General features: G+C 38.3%; 1 long non-coding RNA gene across 1 annotated transcript; it reads left to right on the forward strand.

The window, feature by feature from the left end:
- The first annotated feature begins 870 nt into the window (after positions 1–870).
- On the forward strand, positions 871–8,578 carry LOC148109464 (uncharacterized). The gene is made up of 2 exons (XR_015725804.1): positions 871–1,247; positions 7,440–8,578. It is a non-coding gene; the product is annotated as an uncharacterized LOC148109464 (long non-coding RNA).
- Positions 8,579–10,953: the final 2,375 nt, after the last annotated feature.

The raw sequence follows: 10,953 nt of genomic DNA on the forward strand, positions 1-10,953 counted from the left end.
ACACTACTTCCTAAATAATGTGCCCACGGTGTTGTCTTGTGTATTGGTATAACTTCGTAACCTACATAGATATTTTTTGCAGATTAATTGAGGTATAGTTGATATACAATAAGGTGCACGTGTCTAAATTGTGCAGTTTGGTAAGATTTAAACTATGTTTGCATCTATGAAGCCATACGATTTTATTACTATAGCTGTGTGGATAGTTACATGAGTTTTTTAATCAAAGGAATTTTTTAAAAGAGAAAATTTTAAAGTAAAATCACAATATAGGTGATTCTCTCCCAATTTGTTTTATTTTCTTTACCCAGTAGAACCACTCCAGGTAATGCATGTTGAGTGGTAGATGGGCTAGACTTAACTTCATCATAATCCTAAAATGGCCACTATCTTTACCCATTTTTAGCTAACATTCTCTTAATGCTATTTTATCATTTAAGAGGACATCTTGGCAGTCCAAATTTTGCAGGACCTATTTTTCCGAATTCTGTGATAAATTTATTTGACTGCACGTTTTTGTAGCTAATGTTCCTTTGACCTGATTACTACATAGGTAAATTTCAAAGCAAAATAAGATTAATTGAATAATTAGTTCTCATTCTAAAATGATTTCTGACCTCCAAGATGTATTCCCTTCTTGTGTTATTCTGTACTATAACTAAACATTTACCCCTCCCTGCCCACACACACACAGAGTGTGTCTTCACAGACTCTCTGCATTACTGTCAGTCCCAGCTGTTCTAGAAGATGGCTGAGTAGCCTCACATCTGCACGGAGAGAGCAGTTAGATCCTGCCCAGCCAGGATGAGGATGTGACGTGGCCTCGCATGGGCTTCTGGCCAAAGAACACACATTCTCCTCCTGCACCCCTGTGACGGCACGAAGGGGAGAGCAGATTGCTACTCTCCTCACACTTCGCAGAGTTCCAAAATGGGTTCTTTTTCTTGGAATCTCAGTGCCTGTAGCCTTATTTTTGAGCTCAGAAAATGCATGTTTCTGAACTGTAAAAACTTGTTCTCTCTGCCAAGTGGATATTGATTTTTTAATATCTTTATTTCCTCTGGCACTGGTTCTTTTAAAGATACCTGTGTTATTTTTAGGCCTCTGACATCCAGGTAAGGTGAAGGGGATGAAATTCTGTTTTCTGCCATGTCTCCTTCATCACAGCGTCAATATAAGCATTTATGCTGATACGGAGGAAAGCTTCCAATGTCATTGTTCCCAAACAGCAGTGACATTCTCGAGAGGTAGGTGGGGTCTCATGTGTTGTCTATCTATATTAAACTGTAGGATCTTTGAAAGTAATTTATTCTTGCATCTTCTCTGACCTAGCAAAGTATCCACACGTAGCCAGTGTTTACATTTGTTTATGCAATGAATCTTTATTTGCCCAAGAAGAGAGGTAAACCCCAGTGCTGTATGATGGCAGGTTAGAGGTGGAAGTGAGTGAACACAAGAGAAATACAGCTCAGTGCAATTTTGAAAATTCATTTCTGGGGACATCTGGGTGGCTCAGTCGGTTAAGCATCTGCCTTTGGTGCAAGTCATGATCCCAGGGTCCTGGGATCGAGTCTTGCATCAGCCTGCTTCTCCCTCTGCCTGTTCTGCCTGCCGCTCACCCTGCTTGTGCTCTCTCTCTGACTAAATAAAGTAGTAAAAAAAAAAAAAAAAAGAAAGAAAGAAAATTCATTTCTGGTTCCATAATTTATTTGATATACATTAAAGTGGAGATTTTTAAAGGTGAGCCACTATTGCCCAGTCCTTTGGAATATGGATATCTAATGTCATCTCTGTCTTGTAGGTTAACTGTGGACTTGACTTGGTCAAGGGACAGGCAGTTTAGGCAGTTCTACAAACTCAATGAACATCAATACTTCTACCTCAGAATGAATTTTCACCATGACTAGAAACACTAAAATGTGAACTACAGAGAAGACAGAAGACTACTTTTTAAAAGTTTATCTTATTTTCCCTTAGCAGTCTGGGTAAAGACCTACACAGAAAGATGGAATGGTCAAAGCCCTCTTCGAGATTGATATTATCTTTAAGATACAGGGAAAGTCAGAGAAAGCATAAGAAAAAGAAAAACATCCGGTTGTATCTTAGTGATAAAGAAAAGATGGATTCTTTTAACTTAATCCTTGCTGAAAATCTCTTCAAATGTATTGAATCATTTAAAAATATATCCATATGTCTACCTCAATATATACATTATGCTACTGTACAATTAAATAAAATTGGGGACGCCGGGGTGGCTCTGTCAGTTAAGCGTCTGCCTTCAGCTCAGGTCATGTTCCCAGAGTCCTGCGATGGAGCCCTACATTGGGCTCCCTGCTCAGCGGGAGTCTGCTTCTGCCCCTCCGCTGGCTCATGTGTTCTCTCTCCCTCCCTCTCTCTCAAATAAATAAAATCTTTAAAAAAAATAAAATTGAATGTTTCTTCAGAAATCTAGAATCTTCCAGTTCCTTGGGTCATGGTGTAGTATTAATTTTTGATCAAATTCTTGATGAATTTCTAAAACATAATTAATAACATTCTAGTGGTTAGGGGTACAATAATACAAAAATATAATCCCATATACAAGTTGGGGAAGTAAAATATACAGACAGGATATGGCCAGTGAATAAGATGGCATTTCAAAAACAAGCAAGATTAATTTTCATTGAATGTAAGATGCTTTCGATTATGATATACATACACTATTACTTGTCTGTTCCACTAAATAAGAAAAGCAAAGTCAAATTATATTGACAGTATGTTATTGAAAATGCATCCTGATTTGAGAGATGTTAGTTGCTGCAGAGATCATAACCATAGTGACCACATGAAGATTGGTAGGTAGGATGTTCTTGGGAAAAATGAACAAAGAATGAGCAGAAAGAAGGGAGAATGGATGGGTGATAATAGCTAATATATATTAACTGCCTGGCATATATATATATATAAAAATATAAATGTATATTTATATATAATTATGTGTATAATTAAATGTAAATTATATTCATATTTTATAAAATTAAATTTATATTTATATAAATTTATATAAAATTAAGTATAAATTATAAATTATAAAAATAAAAATTAAATATATGGAGAATTAAAAGATACATAATATAAATAAAACATTATTTAAGTGTATATAATTAAACATACAATATCCTTTACATACAATTAAATATAATTAAAATATACAATTTAAAAGTTTCTGGAGAATTCTGGATGATGCAGGAAGTGGACCTTTTCATGTCAATAATTGTTACCACAGCAGAGAAATCAATGGGAAGCTGTAAGACACGCTGTGTTCTGCTTTCATCAGTGTGATTATTAACCTGAACTCATCTGTTTATAAAATACAAATCACAATTTAGGGACATGTTAGGAGGTTAGAAATAAAGTTCCTGAAACGGCATATTTCTTCAGGGGACTGAATGTGATCTAAACTATAAAACACTAAAGGGATGTTTACGATGAAAATTCTGTTCACGCCAAGTCTTCAATATAGCTGTACTAATTTAATCCCTTTAGGGAAATTAGGGAAGGTTTAGGACATCTGTAAGTATTGGGAATGAGCAGTACAAACATAGCTTAACATTTGGGTTATTCCACGATAATATATATTCTGTGCACATACACAGTCAAACATTTGCCCTCCCCTCCTCCCTCCCTATTGCCATCTCCTTCAAAAATCTTTAGGGTTTTTTTTTTTTTTTTAAAGGTTTTATTTATTTATTTGACAGAGAGAGACAGCCAGTGAGAGAGGGAACACAAGCAGGGGGAGTGGGAGAGGAAGAAGAAGCAGGCTCCCAGCCTAGGAGCCCGACGTGGGGCTCGATCCCAGAATGCCGGGATCACGCCCTGAGCCAAAGGCAGATGCTTAACGACTGCGCCACCCAGGCGCCCCAAAGGTTTTTTTTTTTTTTTTTTTTTAAGAAAGGAACTATAAATATTTAGAATAAGTATTCTCAGCACATAATCACTGAATCACTGTAGTTACTGAAAATTATATTCCCCATCAGGGCCTGTGTCTTATCGTTTCACAGGACTTTGGTACATTCATTTCAGATTGGGCAGGTTTTTCCAGAGAAAAGAACTTAGGAATGTGTCTTAACAACTGGGATTATGTCAGAAAAGAGAAAATCCATTCAGATATGTAGGAGATAAACCAAAAAACTGAATTTAGTATATGTGTGATGAAGATTGCATAATAAGGCACAGTTCTTACCCTCATAGAATTTTAATAAGCCTTATTTAGATCTTTACCTACATAACTAATGCTGTAATAACTATTATTAATAATAATTATTTTAGCTCTATTTGTTAAATTTTTACTACAGCCAGGAGTTGTGTTGATGCTTTAATGCATTCTTGAATTGTTATAACAGCTCTGTTTGGTAGCTGGGTTTATTTCCATTTTATAGGTGAAGAAATTCAGTAGAAGGAGGTACAATGGTTTCAATGAGGTCACACAGCAATTTGTGACAGAGTCAACTTTGAAGCTGGTCTTTGTGCCCTACCATGACAGGAGAATGTGATAGCCTAATAGGGACATGAGCACCGTGCCCCAGGAAACGCTCGGCAGCAAGGGAGCACACTTACTTTTCCGGTGGGAGTGAGGATGGGGGTGGGTCTGTCGAAGATAGTCTTACAGAGAAGATGACATTTGAATTGTTGTTGAAAGATTAATAGGAGCTCACCACGGGAAGACCGAAGAAATGTCTTTCTAGGGAGAAGAAATAGTCTATGTAAAAGCTAGAAGCCTGAGAGGGATTGGAGGAAGCCCCAGGAATCTTTTATGCATAGATTAGAGAGCAGGCTTGGCGGCAATGAAGTCAGGTGATGATAAAATGATGCCCGTCTGCACACGGCCCTGCAGACCAAGCCAAGGAGGTGGGCTTCGTCCTGTGTGCAAAAGAGAGTGGCCTCGCCGTGTGCTTGTTGGAATGCCGCCCTGGGTCGCCTTGTGTACAGACCATCTGGAATAGTTAAAGCAGTGACTCGGATGGGAGAAAAGGGGCATTATTCAGGAGTCATTTCAACTGGGTAAATCTTGGTGACCAAGTGGATGTGGAGATTGAGGACAAGAGAGTTAAGAACATCGTAAGGGCGCATCACCGTGTTCACTACGTAATCTGCGCCATGACTGGATAAGCATCAGAGGCTGGCTTCTTCAATTCCAGTCAAGTTGTGTTAGATAGGTTAGTCTTTGGATCAGCTTGTTTTCCCCTACGAATTACAGATGGCAGAATATATCTTCTTGTTTCCATCTGATAGCTAGAGTTAAGTTTTCTGAACCTGCATGTCTGCACCTCTAGTTCTGGGCAATTTAAATGATTAAGGAGGCATTACTATGTAAGACATCTTAGTAAAATAGCTTTATTAAGAAGTAGCCATTTATTATGGTTCAATTTTTACATCCTTGTGTGGGAACAGTGGCTAAATATACAGTTTCCCACTGAACCCTGAGTTCATGGGGCAGTTCTCAAAGTTCTCTGGGACAGGATGTCTGTGGCCTGCCCCATCCGCTGTCATTCGGCCTGCTTTCTGCATTTAGCCTCTCTCCCATTCCCACGCCACCACCCCTCGGGTCCTGGTCTCTCTCCAGTCAAGAGTGTTCTTGCTTTCCTCAGTTCCCAAACTGGAGTAGCTGTTGGGGCAACAGGAGCTTGATTTGGGATAAGCAGAAGAGATAAGCTCAAAGTCCCAACAAAAAACAGAGTAAGAAATACCCTGCCCTTTGAGACCTTGGCTAACTACTCCCCAGTCTTGTGTTTATAAAGCCTTCAGTGCAGCACAGAAGAGACATGGAGAGAGAAAATTGGATGAGATGTTCAATTTTTTTTCATATTTTAAGTTTTAGAAGAAGTCAGTTATATATCTTAGAAGGCTTTTTTTCTTTTCTCACTCTCCTGTTCTTAGAGTAGCTGTCTAAATCAGATCCTGTTGAAACTAGGCTAAAATATTCTGAAAGATTTCCTTTGCTTTATAAGGACATGCAAAACTGAGTTTTTAAAAAGTGGAATGGATGATTTAAAGCTAATAATTTACAATGTCTACTCTAGAAAAAAGGAATAATCAGAACCATACCTAGGCTTCAGATTTTATAGATCTACTATTCTAATTTGAGGTCAAAGGCCAAGGTTTGAAAATTATTCCTTCCTTATTTATATCATCCTTGGTTGAATTCTTAGAACTGCTAATCCTTTTGCTGAGTTTTGTGGCCTGGGCTTTCTTTTCTCTTTTAGGAAAATATATAATAAGTGAATGCATGGTTGTATAGAAGAGTTTCGTATAACATGGAATCATTCACATAAGTCTTTCTGCTGGTCTAGGTTTTGTAAAGCAAATAATACATATTGATTCAAATATATTAGAATAGTCACGTGAGCTTTCGATATTGGCCATGTAATTAGGGATCTGCATTGATCGTTTTACCAACAACTGGTGACTTAGGAGGGCCCAGGTTTCACAGGGAAGAGTTGACTTAATTCTAGTATATATTAAAACCTCATTTGTGCATTCTTCATTTGATTAGGAAAATGTGTATTTTGGAACTTATAAACTATGTTATTCAAGATGTTTTGTTTATTTATGTAAAAAAAAAAAAAGTTTTGCTAAAATTTCCAGGAAGTTTGGCTTATCTCTCGGCCACTGATATTTCTGCCAAAATGCTTCCAGAAACCTTACATGAATGTTCAGAGTTTTTAAGAAGTTGTTCAAGAACCACACAAATGACTGTCTTGATTTTGAAAAAGCACAACACAGAAATAATGAATTGCACACAAAAATCATGAAACCATAGGAGAGAAAGGAAGCACCGGAACCTCTTAGCCTGACATCCCAGGGATAGAAGTTTTCCCCAAGCATACGACACATCTTCGTAAATTATTCATGGCTCCTTTCTTCAGCTTCTCCAAAGAATCCTTGGCAAATAAATAGTTAAAAACCCCTGGTTTAGGACCTCTCATTGCTCTAAAAGTAATCAATCTTATTTTTATCATTAGCTTAGCACCCAGTTCAACAACAAACACTCTATTAGTCCTTGGAGTAACCCATAACTATTTTTACGTACGGAAGGTCATAAGTCATAACCACAAAGGCAACACCTCCTTCTTTGTGTCACATCACCCATTGACTCCAGACTGGGATTGCTTTGTTTCCTACGCCCTCCAGGCAGCACAGTTGTTGGTGTGAGCCAGGAGCTCCGTGGTCCTGACTCACCGCCCTCTTCCTGGGTTCAGCTGGTCTCTGCACCTCGCCACGAGCTGCTCTGCCCCCCTCGCCATGAGTGAGAAGAGCTGAACATGGTTTAGGAAAAAAATAGAGTAATGGTCATACTTTATTCCTGGAATGTGTTATTATTAGTTTGACCCAGTTAAGCTGGCATAGTCAACAATTAAATCAGTAGTTTTATTCATTTTACTGTATTTCGTACCTCATAGGAATAGAGTCTTTAAACAACACTTTGTTAGTGAAAGAAGACATCGAGACACAGTTCATCATGACCGTTATCTTCGGTAGCACGTGGTCTTCTCCAGACGTCAGATGCCGGAGGACTAGTCTTACTTCTAACCTTCACTGCGGTGGATGCCTGCCTTCACAGATGTGCTAGAAAACAGGGGCTTTTGAAAGGAAGAGTTCAACTCTAGGTTAAAACTTCCCTAAAGAAATTAAATTCGATAAGCTTTTATTGAGCCCTTGCCATGCACAAGCTGCTGGAAATCAGGCAAAGGTAAAAATAGACAATTTTGGTCTTCACACACTGACATTTTGTGAAGGAGTTTACAGAGTGCTGTAATTCATGGGCGTAACACAATTTATACACGTGGCTTGGTGCATGCACTGTGTGGTGATCGTTCTGTACTGAGGCAGGAAATAAAACTGGAACGCAGAAGGAAGGCTTCACAAGAGAGGTGACTTTGGGTCAAGGTCTTCAAGACTAGCTAGCATATGTGTGGGGGTTGTTTTCTGCCTGACTAGAAAAAGGAGAAAGCAAGAGCTAAGACAAGGAAGTGTGACCGTGCATGACTTGTCCAGAGAATGCTAAGTAATCCCAGGTGGCAGGAGTGTAGACGGCATGAAGAGAGCAGTGTGGAGGGAAGCAAGCAGGGTAAACGTGACTGCCCTCAAATGATACATGTCAGAATTCAGACTTTTTCTACAAAATGTGGTGTCCAAAGTAGTGTGAGCAAGGAGCATTAGGGTCCCATTTACAATTTGCTTTTTGCCTCTTTTTTAAATGTATATTTTTATGTGTTTTTTAAAAAATTTACCTATTGGTGGAACAGTAAATGGGTATCTTGTTTGATTAATATACATCTATTGGGGATCCATAATTAACTTGTTCCCCAGGGGGGAGCACAGTCAAACAGCATGGGGATGGAGTGCCTCGGTGGCTCAGCCGGTTACACGTCCGCCTCTGGCTCAGGTCATGATCCCAGGGTCCTGGGATCCAGCCCCACATCAGGCTTCTTGCTCAATGAGGAGCCTGCTTCTCCCTCTCCCTCTGCCTGCCGCTTCCCCTTGTTTGTGCTCTCTGTCTCTCTCTGTCAAATAAATAAATAAAATCTTTTTAAAAAAAGCATGGGGACAACTGATATGAGTAACTACATCTTCTTCAGTCTCAAGTAGAGGATTTTGAAGCAGATTAATTTCTGAATTGGATGGTGGAGATTATGAGATCTGGATGGGTCTTGGAGGTGGTATCATTTAACTCAATTTCTACAGATGAACCAGAGCCAGTGACTATCAATGATGTGCATGTTGGTGGAAGAGCAGAATCTGGATAATCCATTTGCATTTCCATCAAGAAGCTCACATGTTTTTTTCTTACCCAGGGACACACTTTGCTTTTAACAACATTCCATCAGCGGAGTACCTGGGTGGCTCAGACACTTAAGCATCTGCCTTCGGCTCAGGTCATGATCCCAGGGTCCTAGGATCGAGTACAGCATCAGGCTCTCTGCTCAGCGGGATCCTGCTTCTGCTTCTCCCTCTGCAGTTCCCCTGCTTGTGGTTTCTCTCTCTCTCTCTGTCAAATAAATAAATAAAATTTTAAAAAATATATTCCATCAGCAAATTAAACATCAATAAGTCCTATGTTCATGGCACTGACAGATAAACCCCAAATAACTTTAGCTGAAGCATGATGAAAAGAAGATATGTAAAAGTGTACCCTAATGACAGAAGTGTTTTAGAAAAAACAATCATTTTTAAAAAGCATTTAAGCTGAAAGCTTATTATCTGGAAAACTGTCCTATAGCATAACCCCTTACTCTCCAAACCACCAGGTAACAGTATTCCTGTTCTGTGGTAAGAGGAAAGGAGCCGGGCAGGCAGATAGTCCAACTCCCGGGGCCCATGACAGTCTTCAAGTCTCTGACTGTAAGCAGAAAGTCTTATAACACGTTACTTTCTTGTTTTGAAAGTTACCTCTTCCATTGTTTTTAAAGTTAATTTTTAGGAAAAAATCACACTCAGGAATTATAACATAGAATCAGCCTTGAGATGGAAGGCTTAAAAGTCTTTCGTTTTCGTTGATTTCAGTTTTACTGCGATTAGGTGGGGGTTTTGTTTAATTATTTCCTTATTGTTTCAGATATGTCAAATGATACTTGAAATCAGAGGCCACAAACTCGAAGCTCATGGACAGAATTTGACTTACAGATAGTTTTTGTCTTTGTATTTCCCACCTGGTTTCTCTTATGATTTTTAAATTTTAAAAAATAATATTTAATTTTGAAAATTTGGAGAAAGGACATCAATATATGTTTTATCTAAACTCACCAATTTTTACACGTTTTGCACATTTGCTTTTCTTTCTCTTTCTCTCTATACACACCCCCCCCCCAGTTTTTCATGTTGTTATTTTTTAATTTTTTATTTTTATTTGTTTTTTTTTATTATTATGTTCAGTTAGCTAACATATAAGTACATTATTGGTTTTTGATGTAGTGTTCAACTATTAGTTTTTCATGTTTTTAAAAAACTGTTTAATAGTAGATGGTATATATCATTCCCTTTTATTCCCTAAGACTTCAGTCAGTGTGTATTTTTTAAGAACATTTAACTCTGATACAGTGATAACTTCTGTAACCCCAGTATAACAATCAAATTTAGAAAATTTAGCATGTATATATTTCTCTTATCTATTTTCCATATTCCACTTTTATCCACTTATCCCAGTGATGTTTCCTGATGCGGCCCCCCCAGCACGTAATACAGAGCAAGGTCACATTTTGGCTTTAATTGTCTTGTCTGTTTCGTTTCCTCAGTCTGGAACAGTTCCTCAGGCTTTCTTTGGTTTTGCTTATTTCCTTGGGATGACATCTACCACATGTTTGAAGAATTCAAGCCAGTTATTTTTATACAACGTCACTCAGTTTGGGTTTTTCAAATGTTTCCTTGTGATTGGATTTTGGGTCTGCATTTTTGGCTGGAATGCTACAAAACAGAGGTTGGATCTTTCTCAGGGAACCATGTCTGGCAGCATAAAATGCCCATGTGCCCTTCCTCGGTGATGTCAAAACCTTGTCAAGGCTTTGTCTGCTTTCTCCATTGTATTGTTACTATTTTCCTTTTTGTGATTAATACATTATTTGCGGGGAGATGTTTTGACACCGTGTAAGCATCCTCTTCCTTATCTGACTCCCTTCCCTACCACGACTGAGCATTCATTAAAGATTCTTGCCCAAAAGTTGTTTTCCTTCTGATAGTCATAAAGTGATGAATTTCCAATTTCAATACTCCTTCTCTGTATTAATCAGCATTATACTGTAAGGAGCTTGACCTTCTTTTTCTCTTTTGTCTTTCTTTTCTTTCCTCCTTTCTCCTCTCTTTCTCTGTTTCTTATCAGTATGAACTCATGGATTATTTTTTATTCAATTTTGTTTTTTTTTTTAATTTTATTTATTTATATGAGAGACAGCCCATGAGAGGGAGGGAGGGGCAGAGGGA

This window comes from Ursus americanus, chromosome 9 (assembly GCF_024610735.1).
Source record: "Ursus americanus isolate L20-20 chromosome 9, mUrsAme1.1.p, whole genome shotgun sequence".
Classification (NCBI taxonomy): Eukaryota; Metazoa; Chordata; class Mammalia; order Carnivora; family Ursidae; genus Ursus; species Ursus americanus.